Below are 18,647 nucleotides of genomic sequence, written 5' to 3' on the forward strand. Positions count from 1 at the left end.
ACTTGTTGTATATGTTTTGAATGTCGCCTTAGAATTTTATCCTTTTAAAAAAACTGCAAAAGCCCCAGCTCCCTCCCCTTTAGGATTAGTAGTCCCATATGCCTCAGGGACTAATAGGATTGAGACGGGTAATAGCATGCAATAAGTAACGATACTATTTCGTGCTTTAATATCTTAACGGGATGGGAAGGGTAGATATGAAGATGATGACCGATGCGCTAATATCACGTGCGACCCTCTTTTTTGAGGAGTGATTGATGGGTATTGCATTGAAGTGACCATATTAATCGTAAACCTAGGACCCCCTCCCCTTATTTGCTTTCATCTCTTCTCGTGAAACCATTCAAATCTTTTTTTTATAAATTTCTATCCTCTCTACTTACCTTCAAAAGTTTTCAACCTAATTGCAATGTTGTATGCAAGTCCTTATTTGAGCCTTGATTGTTTACTTGTAAAGTCACAATTGTAACATGGCCGGGACCACACTAGTGGATCTTGAGGGGTGCCTAACACCTTCCCCTCGAGATAATTTCTAGCCCTTACCCGAACTCTGGTTTTTTTCTAACTTAAACCTTTCTTAAAGTGTCCTAATGCACTATAATCATTAGGTGGCGACTCTTCAAAATTCCTAAACCCAATTCTCGAAAGGCTTTTACCATTGCATGTTGCTTGTGACTTTACTATCTTATTAATTGCTTTATTTACTGTCTTTTATTCTTTCACTACGAAACTGACTTGGCTCTTCATGTCTTTTCTTTCCTTTAACTGCTTTCCTTTACTGCTTTATTTCAATAGTGTTGTGATTACTGCAATTATTGTAATCATTTATCTTATGAACGTGGAAATATATGTCAATTTGTTTCATTCTTGTAAACTACATCTTCAACATCATATTCCACTCGTGCCAAACAAATACCATAGCGACGCTTATAATGAGTGGTTGCGCTCTTCCAATATTATCACCCTTTAAAGTTGGCAAAGTCGTATTTGCGGTAAAACCAGTCGATCAGCGGTGCAGTCGACGGTTCCGTGCCTTTCCCTCTTGAGTTGTCCGCTCAAGGGTACCTGTCTAATACCCTAATAGAATCCTTACTCTATTTAACTGTGCATGCATCATGGTCAAACCTAGCCGAGTCAGTTATGTTGTCCACATAATGACTCATTAAGATAGCCTTGTCTGAAGTCCACTGGGTTTCCTTGAAACCCAAATGGACACCACCATATTATGTACATTTATTTGGAGAACTAAATGCTTTTTATGCTGATTATTGGTATTAAATAGTCGAGTCTGGTGGCGGTGAGGTCTTAACCCTTTTGTTTTGCATAAAATGAATGACAAAGTTCCTGACTTCGGTATGGTAAACATACCTTCACTCTTGCAGAATTGGTGGAGAAACCTCCCATCGAGCAACCAAATCAACGAATGGAAAGAGAGAGTCACCCAGGTTAGTGAGAAGCTAGAATACCTGGAGTACAACTTGCTAGAATTGGAAGGGAAAGTGAGGAAAAGAGTCATCGACTGTCAAAATGCTGAGGAAGGCAAAGGAGAACGTCTGGCGATAGCATTTTTACTGGAAAATTTGCGCGAGCTGGAGGACTTGATCAATGAGAACATTCAACCGAAGAAGGTCCTTCTGGGACCAAATAGTTAGGAGTCTTTCTTTTCGCTTTTAATGTAATAAGGCCAATGGCCATTAGTGACATTTTTACTTTCCGTTATTTTAGTATCGTTTTGGGATTCGTCTTATTTTTGTCAATAAAATGAGGCATTTAGTATTATAAGTTCTCCAAATTAACTTGTCTCTAGGCCTACCTCGGGCACAATGAGGCACCCAAATTAGGACACGATTTATATTCTTGCACAATATGTTTAAATATGGCAACATTTTTTCATCATAATCCGCACTAACTTGTTACCTTTTTTGTTTTTCTTTTCTTTTATTATTCCCCTCCCCAAAGGTTAGTTCGTGCATTCTGGCACCATCATCATATAGTACGAGATCCAAGGGCCCTCCACCTCCTCCTCCTCTGAGTCCTATCCGGAACAAGAACAAAGGTAGAATGGGAGATTCAAGCGTCAGAAAGGAAATTGAAAGAATTGAGATTCCTCAGGGTACCCCGATTTCTAAGGAAACTGTTGCCCAACTTGAGTAGAAATTATTGAAGTTTCGAGAAGAACTGGACCAAGTTCGGAACTTGGCAAATTTATCATTCTCTCTCACCGCTCCTGATGTCAACTTTCCAAATGCTCAAAATCCCGCACCCCTACAGAACACCCCACAACCACAGATGGAACCCACTCATGCTCAACACTGCAACACATGCCACATTCCAAACAACACTCCACTACTCATTCCTGAATCACTGAACAACACAAACGACCACCTCCACAACACTCCCATCTACGTAGATACCGTACCCTACTACACTCAACCAATCTCAAGTGCACCTGAGTCTGATGACAAGGACTCTCTTATCAGAAACTTGGCAGCAGAACTCAAAAAGTTGACCAACCGAGTCCAGGGCATGGAAGAAAACAAAGGTATAGAGGGGATGAATTATGAGGACCTCTGCATTCAACCAGATGTTGAACTTCTGAAGGGGTACAAACCTCCCAAGTTCGAAATGTTCGATGGCACGGGAGATCCCAGAGTCCATTTGAGGACATATTGTGATAAGCTGGTCAGAGTCAGAAGGAATGAGAAAATCCGTATGAAACTCTTCATGAGAATTCTGAAGGGGGATGCTTTATCCTGGTACATCAGTCAGGACCCCAAGAAATGGACAAGCTGGGTAGGTATGGCATCGGATTTCATGGATAGGTTCCGATTCAATACAAAGAATGCACCAGATATATTCTACATCAAGAATTTTAAGAAGAAGCCTACCGAGACATTCCGCGAGTATGCTACTCGTTGGAGATCAGAGGCTGCTAAGGTCAGGCCGGCCTTAGAAGAGGAACAGATGAACAAATTCTTCGTTTGGGCTCAGGATCCACAATATTATGAGAGGTTGATGTTGATCGAGGGCCAGAAATTCTCCGATGTCATCAAGCCGGGAGAAAGAATTGAGGAAGGCATTAAGAATGGTATGGTTACTAATCTTGAAGCATTGCAGGCCACCAACAAGGATTTACAATCTGGTGGCACGTCCAAGAAGAAAGATGTGAGTGCCATGATGGTCGCACAGGGAGCCAAATCACCACTAAAATACCACACTTACCCGTCACCTCCACTTACGTATCAGCCTATCTCGAATTACCAAGCACACGCACCCTCTTACCAAAATCCACCACCCGTTTACCAATCATCTCCACCTCCCACATATCAACCCACTTCACCTAGATACTCTCAACCTGCACCTGTTTACCAAGCTTATAATGCCTAACCCTCTCACTACCAATCACCTCCCACTCGCCAAAATTTCCCTAGACCCAGACCAGATTTTGACCGCAGACCTCCCAAGCAATATACAGCCATCGCTGAGCCAATTGACCAGCTGTATGAGAAACTTAAAGCTGCTGGTTACGTCTCCTCTATCCCTGCCATAACTTTAGAAAATCCTTCCCAGTGGGTCAACCCTAATAAGACTTGTGCGTACCACTCCTCCATGAAGGGACATACCGTTGACGAGTGCCGCTCGTTGAAGGACAAGATTCAAACTCTGATCGATAATAAGGTTATCGTAGAAAAGGAGCCTGCTCCTAATGTCCGCAACAACCCTCTGCCTGATCACAAAGGTGGAGACATTCACATGATCGAGATCGAAGATGACTGGGACCCCAAAGGGTCGATAGGATTGATTGCTGAGGGCAATGAGCCAAAGAAACCAGTGGTCACGCTTAACCCAATTGTTATGCAGAATCAGCCCTCTAAGGGCGATGAAGTAAATATGTCTATACCTCTCGAATTTGAAGCACCTTCTTCTGCAAAGGCGCCCGGACCAATTAAGGTTGAGTTTGGAGTCCCGAAGGCACCTGCACCTTTCGAAGTTGTTGTGTTACCACCAAGGGTACCTATTCCTGTAGCAATATCAGACATAACACCGTTCCACTCAAATGCCATACCATGGGATTACACAGCTGAAGCAGGGAGGAAAGGGAAGACCAAGACGGGAGAAGCAATTGTTGTGCAGGGTATGACCAGAACAAGAAGGGTTTACACTCCAGAGCACCTAGCTGAGTCCAGTAAGCAAGCCTCTGGACGGACTACTGAAACTGGGCCCGATGATCTTTGGAGGAAAATACAAGCTAAGGAGTATTCAGTCGTTGAGCAGTTGAACAAAACACCAACGCAGATCTCCATCCCAGCTCTTCTGCAGAGCTCTGACGCACACAAAAATGCCTTGATGAAGATATTGAGCGAAGCTTATGTGCCCAGCAACATAACTCGAGGCGAAATTGCAAATATGGTAGGGCAAATACTGGAAAACCACAAAATCACCTTCCACGAAGATAAGCTGCCACCGGAAGGACTGAGTCACAACAAGGCCCTGCACACACTGTGCAATGCAAGGATTACTTCATCACTAGAATCCTGATCGACGGAGGATCTAGCCTCAACATCAGTCCGCTGATCACTCTCAGAACATTGGGAAAGAGCCTGCACGAGATCAAAGATGGAGTCATCAATGTCAAAGCCTTTGATGGGTCCCAAAGGTCTACTATTGGAGAGATTAGCCTATGCCTGCAAATGGGACCAACTTGGTTCGACATTGACTTTCAAGTGATAAATGTCCCAGCATCCTACAACTTGCTGTTGGGACGACCATGGATCCACGCCACTGGAGCTGTAGCATCGACTCTGCATCAGGCAGTGAAGTTTGAATGGAATCACCAAGAGGTGATTATTCATGGCGATGGTAGCAACCCCATATATAGTCGCCAGACCATCTCGATGATTGGAGGTAGAAGGAGAATAGGCAGAGAAATATACCACCACATTGAAAGGGTCAACGCTGTAGACAAGGATAAATGGTGGGATAACAAGATTGAAAGTATCTTGAATTGGTGTAGGTATGAACCTGGAAAGGGACTCGGCAAAAACCTCCAGGGAATCACCAAATCCATCAAGCTGAAGAAACATGGTACTACATTCGGTTTGGGGTATGAATACACTTGGAAGGAGTTCAATGACTGGTCGCCACCATGGCGCGGTCCTTACTATCCACTGGAGCATCTGATACCTCATCATACAGTACTAGATCCAAGGGCCCTCCACCTCCTCCTCCTCCGAGTCCTATCCGAAAAAAGGAATCTGTTTCTGGAAGACGATGATATGGACTGCTGTGTTATTTTCGAGGAGGAAGGGGAGGAAGACCCTTCTATACAAGCTGTGAACCGAGGAGAACGCCTCAGCAATTGGTCAATCAGAACCACCAGGGCCCGGAAAGCTTCGGGGTAGCAAGGCTAAACAAAAGCACCATGCATCACATTTTTACTTTTTACTAGTTGATTTTATTTTCGCACTGTCTTTAATTTTGAAAAGAGCTCAGATATTCAAAACAATTATGAATTCAATCGAAGTATTTCAGTTTATTATATATCTCCCTCTTATTATTTTTCTATCATTCACTTTATTTTACACAGCATTACTATTACTTGCCTTGATGATGAACCAACGATTGTGACTTGCAATGAGACAACGCAACAAACGGATATGGATTCAGAAGAGGATGATATACCAGAAGAGGTCGTCAGAGAGGTTGAGAATTTTGAGAATAGGCCTAAGTCTAACTTGGATGAAATTGAGGTCGTTAATCTGGGAGATACAGAGCATGTCAAAGAAACGCGCATCAGTGTTCACCTGTCACCATCAGAAAAGAAAGAGTACACGGAATTCCTAAAGGAATATGAAGACATATTCGCCTGGTCGTATGATGATATGACTGGTCTCAGTACATCCAGTGTAGCTCACAAACTGCCAACAGATCCAACATGTCCGCCGGTAAAGCAGAAGCTCAGGAAATTCAAACCCGACATGAGTTTGAAAATCAAAGAAGAGGTTACCAAGCAAGTCAAAGCCAAGGTTCTCATGGTAGTAGAGTATCCGATATGGTTAGCCAACATCGTGCCAGTGCCAAAAAGGATAGGAAAGTTAGAGTTTGTGTTGACTACCGGGATCTTAACCGGGCCAGTTCTAAAGACGACTTCCCCTTGCCGAACATACACATTCTAATTGACAACTGTGCGAAGCATGAGTTACAGTCTTTCGTTGATTGTTTCGCTGGGTATCATCAGATATGGATGGACGAGGAAGATGCATAGAAAACGGCTTTCATCACGCCATGGCGAATGTACTGTTACAAAATGATACCATTCGGTTTGAAGAATGTTGGTGCCACCTACATGAGAGTCATGACTACCATCTTTCATGACATGATACACAAGGAGATCGAGGTATATGTGGATGACGTCATCATCAAATCCAAGAAAGCCAGGGATCACAAGGAAGACCTAAGAAAGTTCTTCAACACACTGAGGAGGTACAATCTGAAACTGAATCCCGCCAAGTGTGCATTCGGGGTTCCTGCTGGTAAATTATTGGGTTTCATCGTGAGTCGTCGAGGAATAGAATTGGATCCGTCAAAGGTCAAAACTATCCAAGAATTGCCGCCGCCAAAGAACAAGAAGGACGTGATGAGTTTCCTGGGGAGACTCAACTATATCAGCCGGTCCATAGCTCAATCCACGGTCATTTGTGAACCTATCTTTAAAATGTTGAAAAAGGACGCTGCCACCAAGTGGACTGGTGATTGTCAGAAAGCTTTTGACAGAATTAAGGAATACCTGTCAACACCGCCGGTCTTGGTTTCGCCTGAGCCAAGAAGACCCCTATTTCCTTACCTTGCGGTATTGGATAGAGCATTCGGTTGTGTTCTGGGACAACATGATGAAATAGGGAGAAAGGAGCAAGCCATCTACTATCTCAGTAAGAAGTTCACACCGTACGAGGCCCGGTATTCTCTTTTAGAACGCACTTGTTGTGCTCTAACTTGGGTCGCGCAGAAGTTGAGGCATTACTTCTGTGCTTACACTACTTATCTCATATCCAGAATGGACCCTTTGAAGTATATCTTCCAGAAACCCATGCCCACTGGCAAGCTCGCCAAGTGGCAAATCTTGCTAAGTGAATTCAATATTGTTTATGTGATCCAGAAAGCAATCAAAGGGCAAGCCTTGGCGGATCATCTCGCCGAGAATCCCGTGGACGGAGAATACGAGCCCCTAAAAGCGTATTTTCCCGATGAAGAGGTATCTTTCATAGGAGAAGATATTGCAGAATCCTATGATGGTTGGAGGTTGTTTTTCGACGGAGCTGCAAATTTCAAAGGAGTTGGGATAGGAGCAGTCCTAGTATCAGAAACCGTCCAGCACTACCCGGTATCCGCCAAGCTCAGGTTTCCTTGCAATAATATGGCTGAATATGAAGCCTGCATCTTGGGGCTCAAAATGGCCATTGACATGAACGTTCAAGAGTTGCTAGTGATCGGGGATTCAGACTTGCTCATACATCAGGTTTGAGAAGAGTGGGCGACCAAGAACTCTAAGATACTTCCCTACTTGCATCACATACAGGAGTTGAGGAAAAGGTTCACAAAGACAGAATTTCAGCATGTCCCCAGAGTCCAGAACGAGTTTGCTGGCATTAGTTACTTTATCGTCCATGATCCAGCATCCAGATACAAATTTCATTGATCCCATCCCAGTAAAGATTCATGATCAGCCAGCTTATTGCGCCCACGTTGAGGAAGAAGCAGATGGAAAACCATAGTTCCATGACACCAAGGAGTACTTGACAACAGGGGAATATCCAGAACTTGCCAACACTACTCAGAAGCGCACACTTCGTAGGTTATCCAGCAACTTCTTTCACAGTGGAGGAATCCTGTAGAGGAGGACTCCCAATTTGGGTTTACTAAGGTGTGTCAAAGCAAAAGAAGCATCCAGGCTATTGGATGAAGTGCATGCAGGGACCTGCGGGCCGCACATGAATGGTTTTGTCTTAGCAAAGAAGATACTCCGAGCAGGGTATTTTTGGATGACTATGAAAACAGACTGTATCCGGTATATTCGCAAATGCCATCGCTGTCAGATACATGCAGATATGATAAAGGTACCTCCAAACGAGCTTACTGCAACAAGCTCACCATGGCCATTCGCCGTTGGGGAATGGATGTTATCGGACCTATCGAGCCTGCCACATCAAATGGGCACAGGTTCATCTTAGTGGCAATCGATTATTTTACCAAATGGGCCGAAGTAGCATCATACAAGGCGGTCACTAAGAAGGTTGTGGCAGATTTCGTCCGCAACCGCATTGTTTGTCAGTTCGGAATTCCGGAATCAATCATCACCGATAATGGTTCCAATCTCAACAGTGACTTGATGAAAGCAATGTGTGAAGCATTCAAGATCAAACACAAGAACTCTACAGCCTACAGGCCTCAGATGAATGGAGCTGTGGAGGCAGCCAACAAGAATATCAAGAAGATACTAAGGAAGATGGTCAAAAGGCACAAACAATGGCATGAGAAATTATCATTTGCCTTATTGGGATACCACACCACAGTCCGCACATCGACCGGAGCAACTCCCTATATGCTGGTTTATAGTACAGAGGCGGTCATCCCCGCCGAGGTAGAAATTCCCTCCTTAAGGATCATACAAGAAGCAGAGTTGGATAATGCAGAATGGGTAAAAGGTCGCTACGAGCAGTTAGCCCTTATAGATGGGAAAATGATGAATGCAGTTTACAACAGTCAGTTGTATCAGAATAGAATGTCCAGAGCCTTCAACAAAAGAGTTAAGCCAAGGAAGTTTACACCGGGGCAGCTGGTGTTGAAGAAAATATTCCCACATCAAGATGAAGCCAAGGGGAAGTTCTCTCCCAATTGGTAGGGTCCGTACATGGTTCACCGGGTTCTAATTGGAGGAGCCCTTATTCTTGTAGAAATGGACGGAGAAGTCTGGCCAAAACCGATCAATTCAGATGTAGTAAAACGATATTATGTGTAACCACTTATGATTCCCTCTATGATGTAATTTGAACTACGCCTGACCTGATTCCCGTTTAAGAGGAGATACGTAGGAAGCCCTATGGGTTCGGTCACAATTTAATAAAAATTCCATTTTCCCCGCTATTGGAACTGGGGTAGAATTTTGAGGAGGACCCTCAAAATTCCGAAGTTGATTTTAGTCCATGCATCGCCAGAAGCGCCAGCCTAGTAAACTGGGGCAGAATTTTGAGAAGGACCCTCAAAATTCCAAAGACGATTTTTTTAGTCATTCAGCACAGCCGTCATAAATGTCTGCTCAGCAAACTGGGGCAAAATTTTGAGGAGGACCCTCAAAATTCCGGAGCGAAAGAGGTTGCAATGTCTTGAACCACGTCGCAGACATTGGTTCATCTAAAGAAAACTATTTTCGATTATATACTTACATTATATTTACTAAATCATGCATAACTATTATCCGAATTGTTGTTGTTTAGCGACGCTACCCCAATGACACACAACATCAAGATCCTGGGGAAGACGAACTAACCTTTTCCCCTTACAGAACTCACGATTTTTCTTTGGATGCAGGCACTCGACTTGCAGTTTTGTTAAGTATATTTATGTACGCATACTTTCCCAAGAATGCAACTTCTCAGAATCATCACTTGCCCGCAATTGCTATCCGTACACAATCTCCCCAGCAGTCATATTATCATAATCGGCTATCAGCTAAGAGATCTTACTACTAATCGTCCTTTTACATTCTTGCATTGCATAAGGCTACTTATCTGCCTTTCGAGACTAAGCTCTGTCTACATCTGCATTTTGCATAAGGCTACTTTTCTGCCTTCCGAGGTTAAGCTCTACCTCCATCATCATCTGCATAAGGCTACTCTTCTGCCTTTCGAGACTAAGCCCTGTCTCCATCTGCATTTTGCATAAGGCTACTTTTATGCCTTCCGAGGTTAAGCTCTACCTCCCTCATCATCTGCATAAGGCTACTTATCTGCCTTTCGAGACTAAGCCCTATCTCCATCTACATAAGGCTACTCTATCTGCCTTTCGAGACTAAGAATTGTCTCCATCCTGCATAGCTGAAATATCGCCTCTTTACTTTTCTCGCATGGCTGCAACATCACCACCTTCATTTAAATTCTGTACCGACTGAAAGATCGCCACCTTTTTCATTTCATGGGCTGAAAGATCGCCAACCTATTCAAAGGCATCATAGTTCGGAGGCACCATCTACATGGCCCGAGAACATCATTTCATGGCCTGCAAATTTTTATTTACGCTCTTCAAAGCCCGGGACGTCATGGTCCAAGGACGTCATCCTAACCGTCCAAAGACATAATTCATAGTCCAATGGGAACTTGCATCACATTTAAATTTATGTACAATCTATGCTGTATTGCCCACTTGCAGGTACACTGGCTAGCAAACGGCCATCTCAGTAGTAGCGATCTCGCTCCGGTTCTTGCAGCCTATCAGACTTCAACTATCCTTCTCAACTTAGGCATCGCGTCCGTTCCTTTCAATAACTCTACCGGCATATTTCGCCGATGGATCCTGAACTACATATGACCTGATTCTTGTAAGACTAGGGATATGTAGGCAACTCAAGAGCCAGAGCTCTATCAGAATTCTTTGCAAATTGTCTCTTTCGGTCAAAATTGGCCATCATTTCTTTACCCGACAACTCTTTCATCCTTCCCAGGTAAAGAGGGGCAGCTGTAATACCCAATTTTTCCCTATGTATTTATTTTACATGCAAATACTTTCAAATATCATATACATACATATATAAGTATGCCCAAGTGTTTTAGTATTTTTTCAAGTTTTTAAAAGATTTTTAAATTGATTTATTGCTCAATAATTATTCCCAAAATTATCACTTTGGTGAATAACTTATTTTATTTTCATATTTATACCAAAATATACGTAGGTTACTTTTCATATATTTTTACAAATTAATTTGGTATTTTAAAAGCTAAATTGCATATAATTGCAATTTTAGCCTGCTTTAAGATTTAATAGCATTTTATAATTATGAAACTGGTTCCAATATTTTTAAATTAATATTTATATACTATTAACGGATCCAGTGCTTTTAATTTGCTTTCAAAATCATTTTTTACTATTTTTATAAAATAAAAAGGGAAAAGTGGCTATTTAAATTTTGGCCTCAGTTCGTTTCAATTGTAGCCCCATTACATTTCGATTTAGCCTAAAATTGACCCAATTTCAAACTCAAATTCGGACCAACCCAATTCCTTTTAACCCAACCCCTAACCCAACTCAAACGACCCAACCCGATTCCCCACCTACCTTCTTAAATCTAGGCCGTTGATCTTTCGGATCAACGGCCACTATTCGCCCTACCATAATTAGACACAGGTGACTATCCTAATCCCTCAATCTCACCTGGCCCGCCGCCTTTGAATCCCAAACCCTCTCAAATCCTCTCAAAAACTCTCTGAAACCCTAGCCTCCTCCTACCCCCTTTTCAACCACCGGTCACCGGAATCCATGGCTTCTCAGGCCATGGATAGTTGGTACTCACCTATCTTCACCAGTAAGCCAGGGTTGTTCGAAGCTTCGAGGCCTGACCTCGACGATTCCCTCTCCGATCTTCTCAGACCTTTGATTTCATGGCTCCTCCGGCCATGCTCCGGCATATTCAAGACTCAGGAGCCTGATTCTTGACCTCTCCGACTCAAGATCAGACCTGTTTCCAAGCCTTTCAAAGTCCTTTCACTGTTATTTGCTTAGATCTATACTGTATCTATGCTTTTCTTGTCATCTAAAGTGTTTTCCCCAAAAGTTTCTTTTCAAAATCGTTTCTCTTCGATTTTAGGGTTTCTGAAAGGATTTTTTGGGAAAAATCTTTCTGATTATTCTTCTTCTTTACTTTATGTGTGTTTGTCCATACCCTGCTGGTGTGAATACTCTTTATTACGCATGTACTGTCTTCTACCTTTTCTTTTCTGCTATGCATGTTAATCCCTGCTTAGTTTTCTTTACTCTTTTACTATGTGTGTTTACTGTTAAGTTATTTGATCTTGTTTACTGGACTCTGTTCATGTTCTTACGTGCTTCATCTACTTGTGTTCACGTTTGTATTATCTCCTTCTTCTGAACTTGTTTAGCTTCCGAGTTTTCTCAAATATGTTCTTCATGATTTTTCTTCCTTTGTCATTCAAACATGCTATTATATCTATTTTGTTGAGACTCTAAAACAAATGACTTGCTTTCTCACTTCCATGTCTGATTCAATTTTGAAACCCTGGGATTTGGGGGGTTTCCTTTGACGATTTTGATTTTTGTGTTCGAGTTAAGGCTACACTTTGGGACCCTGAACTCTCAGACTCAATATGAGTCTGCAAATTGAACCTGTATCTTTTTGCTTATGATTATGAACTTCTCTTTGATTAAACTCTCTTCTAAATAATTTGACAGCCTCTTCTTGATTCACATATTTGTGTGCTTTATATATAAGAACTCTTCTTTCAAAAGGTTTTGCCAACTACTAATTGATTCCGAATTCCTTTAATGGCGTTTACTTGATTGTTACTTATTTTCCCTAATTGAACCTTTCTTTACCCTTTTTCTGACTTGGTTCATTCGAACAAAACTTGCAGCTTTGATTTTACTGGCTGTTTGATTGATTCTCTTTCCTTATTTTTCACAAACCATGTACCATTGGACTTTTTCCTTAAATAAACCATGTGTATTTACCCTTATTATGTTACTTTGGAAAAGGTTTTAATCAAATTCTTTCCTTAATTGTCTTATGCTCGTTCGAAATCAGAATCCCTTAACCAAAGGGAGACTTTATGTGATTTATTGCAAACTATTTCCTTACCTTTTCTTACTTGTTTTCTGCACTATAAAAGGGGACTACCCTTCTACACTTGAACACACTTTGAATTGCATACTCTTACACACACACACTCAATTACAATACTCTTTCAATTCTCTACTCTCTTTTGAGATCTTTTGTACTGCTTGTTTGCAATTTGGCTTACAAGACTTCTGCATTCACTTATTTGTTTCCCTGAAACTGGTATGTCCTAATTTTGATTCCAGCATCATCCCTATGTGCTTACTTTACAGTTGCTACACTCTTGGCTACTTTCCTGTTCATGTTCTGTATTGACTATGCTACTCTCTCTTTGCATCTGCTGTTTGTTGTGAATTCCACATACCCCTACTCCCTTCTATGTGTTTGAATTAAGGTTTATGGCCTGGCAGTATCCAAATTTCTACTCAGGTCTGAACCTGATCCTCAATGGATCTTAACTCCCAAAATGTGGCCTAGTAGACTGGTTGGGGTGTGCCAACACTCCTTATAGTTGGGTATGACCACCAGTTTACTCTAGACTTCCCCTAATTCCCCTCTATTGCACTTGCACTTACTCCTAGCCTCTAAGTTCTGCCCCTCCTATGAGCCTTGCCTTGGGACTTTGAGTTCCCTCTAAGCTTGGACATTTGAGGGCTGGCCCTTCCACACTGCACTATAATCTGATTCTGCAATGATATTTGGGGGTGTAAGCATTGCCTGGAGTTCTTGAAGCTCCTTGGAACTTTGACACATCCCAAATAAGAGAAAGGCTTTGGAAATCTGATCTTTGGAAGTTGGTTTATTTCATATTTCAGACCTGGGGTCTGAATTAGGCTCTCCTTGGTTGGAATCTTTAATTTCTGATATATTTTTTATCTTTTTCTTATTCATTCTGGTATGTAATAATCTTGTAATAAACTGCTGGGGTGTTAGTGAAAAAGGGAGGGTTAGTCCTGCATGCAAAAGGGTAGTACCATGTTCATAGGGAATTACTATACTTCAAAAATTCTGCATCTCATGTAGATACCATGTTCATAGGGAATTACTATACTTCTAAAATTCTGCATCTCATGTAGATACCATGTTCATAGGGAATTCCTATACTTCTGAAATTCTGCATTTCATGTAGATACCATGTTCATAGGTTTTTCTGCACTTCATATAGATACCATATCTATAAGTCGTTTCTGAAATTCTGCATATCATATTATATAATATGCCTATAGGACTTCCTGCATTTTGAATATGCATCTGTCACTAGGCAAACCTGTTTATAAGATTTAAATAACTAACTGCATATAGATGACCTGCCTATAGGATTTCTGCATGAAAATAACAGTGCTTAAAATCAGCAATGCCTAGAAAGCATGCCTATAAGAGCTATCAACCAAACCTGGATCGTCAACTCGTTTATAAGCCTAAAAGCAGTAGCAATAATGTTTAACACCTGCAGATCTTATGTCCCTATAATTGACAATTCTTTTTACTGCAATCAGTTTACTTCTTTATTTCTGAAACTAATAGATATCATGCCTATAGGTTCCGTTTAACACCTAGGCAAGTTTTAGGGTAAAAACTATAATTGCATCAGTCTTTGATAATTACAACCAGCAGGCAGGCCTAATTCGTACTTTTTATCTTAAAATATGCGATAAATCAGCCTGCCTTAATGTTTAAGTTTAATTCAGACCTAATCAGTACATGTAAGACATGCTAAACTATATGATTTTCTCTGATTTAAGGAGGTTTATTTGAGCCATATCTGCTTACTTGCTTTCCCAATACTTGCTGTATATGTTTTGAATGTCGCCTTAGAATTTTATCCTTTTAAAAAACTGCAAAACCCCAGCTCCCTCCCCTTTAGGATTAGTAGTCCCATATGCCTCCGGGACTAATAGGATTGGGACGGGTAATAGCATGCAATAAGTAACGATACTATTCCGCGCTTTAATACCTTAACGGGGTGGGAAGGGTAGATATGGAGATGATGACCGATGCGCTAATATCACGTGCGACCCCTCTTTTTTTAGGAGTGATTGCTGGGTATTGCATTGAAGTGATCCATATTAATCGTAAACCTAGGACCCCCCTCCCCTTATTTGCTTTCATCTCTTCTCGTGAAACTATTCAAATCTTTTTTTTATAAATTTCTGTCCGCTCTACTTACCTTCAAAAGTTTTCAACCTAATTGCAATGTTGTATGCAAGTCCTTATTTGAGCCTTAATTGTTTACTTGTAAAGTCACAATTGTAACATGGCCGGGACCACACTAGTGGATCTTGAGGGGTGCCTAACACCTTCCCCTCGAGATAATTTCTAGCCCTTACCCGAACTCTGGTTTTTTTCCAACTCAAAACTTTCTTAAAGTGTCCTAATGCACTATAATAATTAGGTGGCGACTCTTCAAAATTCCAAAACCCAATTCTCGAAAGGGAATCGAGTTGTCCTCCCAATGTCGTATACCTGATTTCGACCCGTAGAAAAAGGGGGCGTCGACAACACCCCGATGTTGGGCTAGTATTCCGCACTTATGTTTTGGGGTTTACCCCGTTGGTATGTAAACTCCATTTATTTTAAATGTCTTAACTCATTTATGTTAAAACTTTGAAATTATTTTGAAAATTTTTGCTTGCCTAGTACCATGATAGGTGCCATCACGACGTGTTAGGTTTTGGGATCGTGACAAATTGGTATCAGAATCTAGGTTAGATAGGTCTCACGAGTCATGAGCAGGTTTAGTAAAGTCTTGCGGGTCGGTACGGAGATGTTTCTACTTATATTCGAGAGGCTACAGAACCCTTTGAAAACTTCACATTCTTGAATTCCTATCGTATGAATCTTTTGATTCTGGTAACTAAACGTCTGTTATTCTATTCTCTCATAGATGGTGAGAACACGTGCTACTAGGCAGGACGGACAGCCACCAGTTGGGGTCGGGAGAGGTCGAGGTTGCAGTAAAGGTCGTGGTAGGGACAGGGGTTCAGCTTGCATACTAGATAGGGCAGCGCCGGTAGATCCACCAGTTGCCCCAGTTAAGGATCAGGTCCTAGTTGTGGATGCGCCAGCGGGATCGGTTCAGGCACCAGCCGTGCCTATTGTTATTCCAGGCCTTCAGGAGGCCTTGGCTCAAATCTTGACCGTATGTACCAGTTTTGCTTGGGTGGTCTTTGTTCCGTCCGCAGCAGCCACTCTTAGGCCAGGGAGATGCTCAAACTCCCGGCGTCCGTACACCTAAGTTGATGATGCAGGGACTCCAGATACCAAGGGGACCACCAGCCCAGCTGGTTGCAGCTGCTCAGGACTATGTAGTTCATGTCATGCCTGATGATAAGTAGCATAGATTGGAGAGGTATGGGAGGCTACAGCCTCCATCTTTTAGCAGTGCAGAGGGAGAGGATGCCCAGGGTTTCTTGGACACATATCAGAGGATCCTCCATACAACAAGTATTCTAGAGACCAGTGGGGTCTCGTTCACTACATTTCAGTTCACTGGAGCTGCCTTCACTTGGTGGGAGGCTTATGAGAGGCGTAGGCCGGTTGGTGCAATGCCACTTACATGACAGCAGTTCTCCGTTCTCTTCTTGGAGAAGTATGTGCCGCAGTCTCGCAGAGAGGAGCTACGCAGATAGTTCGAGCAGTTATGTCAGGATGATATGACTATGACACAGTACGAGATGAGGTTTTTTAAGTTAGCCCGTCATGCTGTTTGGTTGGTTCCCACAGACAAGGAGAGGATCAGGAGGTTTTCTAAGTTAGCCCGTCATGCTGATTGGTGCTTATGACTAGTGAGAAGGTGACTGGTGCTACTTTTAAGGAGCGGTTGACATTGCTTGGGAGATAGAGTCTGTCTGCCGCCAGAAGAGGGTTGAGAGGGAGGCCAAAAGGCCTCATGGATCGGGTAGTTTTCGTGGTGTTCCTTCTAGAGGTCAGTTCCACCACGGCAGGGGTCGTCCCTATAGGCATGCTCAGACGACTCGACCAGTTCACCGTGGTGCATCAGTCTGCCACAGTTCTCACATTGCTCGCTTATGCTAGCCCTTATTCAATACACTACCAATGCAGAGTTCTCACCATGCCTCGCCCTCTCAGGTTTCTACGGGTAGTTCCTCGGGGTATCAAGAGCAGCAGTTTCATCATAGGAGGGGTTGTTTCGAGTGCGGGGATCTTGACCATATCAAGAGAGATTACCCTAGGTTGTTGAGCGGGACTCCACAACAGAGTTCTCGGTTGATGGCACCAGTACCAGCAGCTACACCACCCGCTCAGTCATCTCGGAGTGGGGCCCAGTCAGCTAGAGGACACCCTAGGAGGGAGGCCAATCAGGTGGTGGTTAGGCCCGTTTCTATACATTCCCTGCTAGACCAGATGTCATTGCTTCAGACACAGTGATCACATGTATTATCTCAATATGTCATCGAGATGCTTCTGTATTATTTAACCCTGGTTCCACCTATTCATATGTGTCGTCATATTTTGCTCATTATCTGGACATGCCCTGTGAGTCTCTAGTTTCATCTATTCATTTGTCTACGCCGGTGGGAGGTACTATTGTTATAGACCACGTATATCAGTCGTGTGTAGTGACCACCAGGGAATAAGAGACTAGAGTTGATCTGTTGCTTCTTAGTATGGTTGATTTTGATGTGATATTGAGTATGGATTGGTTGTCCCCATTTCATGTTATTTTGGATTGGGACGCTAAGACTGTGATGTTAGCGATGCTGGATTTGCCACGTATTGAGTGGCGAGATTCTTTAGACTATGTTCCTAAAAGAGTGATTTCATACTTGAAGGTCCAGCGGATGGTTGGGAAGGGTTGTCTTTCCTATTTGGCCTTTGTGAGGGATGTCAATGCAGAGACCCCTACTATTGATTCTGTTCTGGTGGTGCGAGATTTTTCGGATGTGTTTCCTGCAGACCTATCGGGCATGCCACTGGACAGGGATATTGACTTCGGTATTGATTTAGTGCTAGGCACTCAGCCTATTTCTATTCCATCTTATCGTATGTCGTCATTAGAATTAAAGGAATTGAAGGAGCAGCTTCAGGAACTCCTTGATAAGGGGTTTATTCGGCCTAGTGTGTCACCTGAGGGTGCACCAACTCTATTTATGAAGAAGAAGAAGGATGGCACTATGAGAATATGCATTGATTACAGGCAGTTGAACAACGTCACAATCAATAACAAGTATCCTTTGCCTCGTATTGATGATCTATTTGACTAGCTTTAGGGAGCGAGAGTGTTCTCCAAGATCGATTTGAGGTCCGGGTATCACCAGCTGAAGATTCGGGATTCGAACATTCTTAAGACAGCTTTCAGGACCTGTTATGGTCATTATGAGTTCCTCGTGTTGTCTTTTGGGCTAACCAATGCCCCAGTAGAATTCATGCATTTGATGAACAACGTATTCCGGCCTTATCTCGACTCGTTCATTATTGTGTTCACTGATGATATATAGATGATATCCTAGTTAGCCAGGAGGAGCATGCACATCATTTGAGGATTGTACTTCAGAGATTGAGGGAGGATAAGCTTTATGCCAAGTTTTTCAAGTGTGAGTTTTGGCTCAGTTCGGTGGCGTTCTTGGGGCACGTGGTGTCCAGTGAGGGTATTCAAGTAGATCCGAAAAAGATAGAGGCGATTCAGAGTTGGCCCAGACCGACCTCAGCTATAGAGATTCAGAGCTTTCTTTGTTTGGCTGTTATTACCATCGATTCATGCAGTGTTTCTCATCTATTGCATCGCCCTTAACCATATTGACCCAAAAGGGTGCTCCTTTCAGGTGGTTGGATGAGTATGAGGCGA

The sequence above is a fragment of the Nicotiana tabacum genome, chromosome 1 (genome assembly GCF_000715075.1).
Source record: "Nicotiana tabacum cultivar K326 chromosome 1, ASM71507v2, whole genome shotgun sequence".
In the NCBI taxonomy this organism is placed as follows: domain Eukaryota; kingdom Viridiplantae; phylum Streptophyta; class Magnoliopsida; order Solanales; family Solanaceae; genus Nicotiana; species Nicotiana tabacum.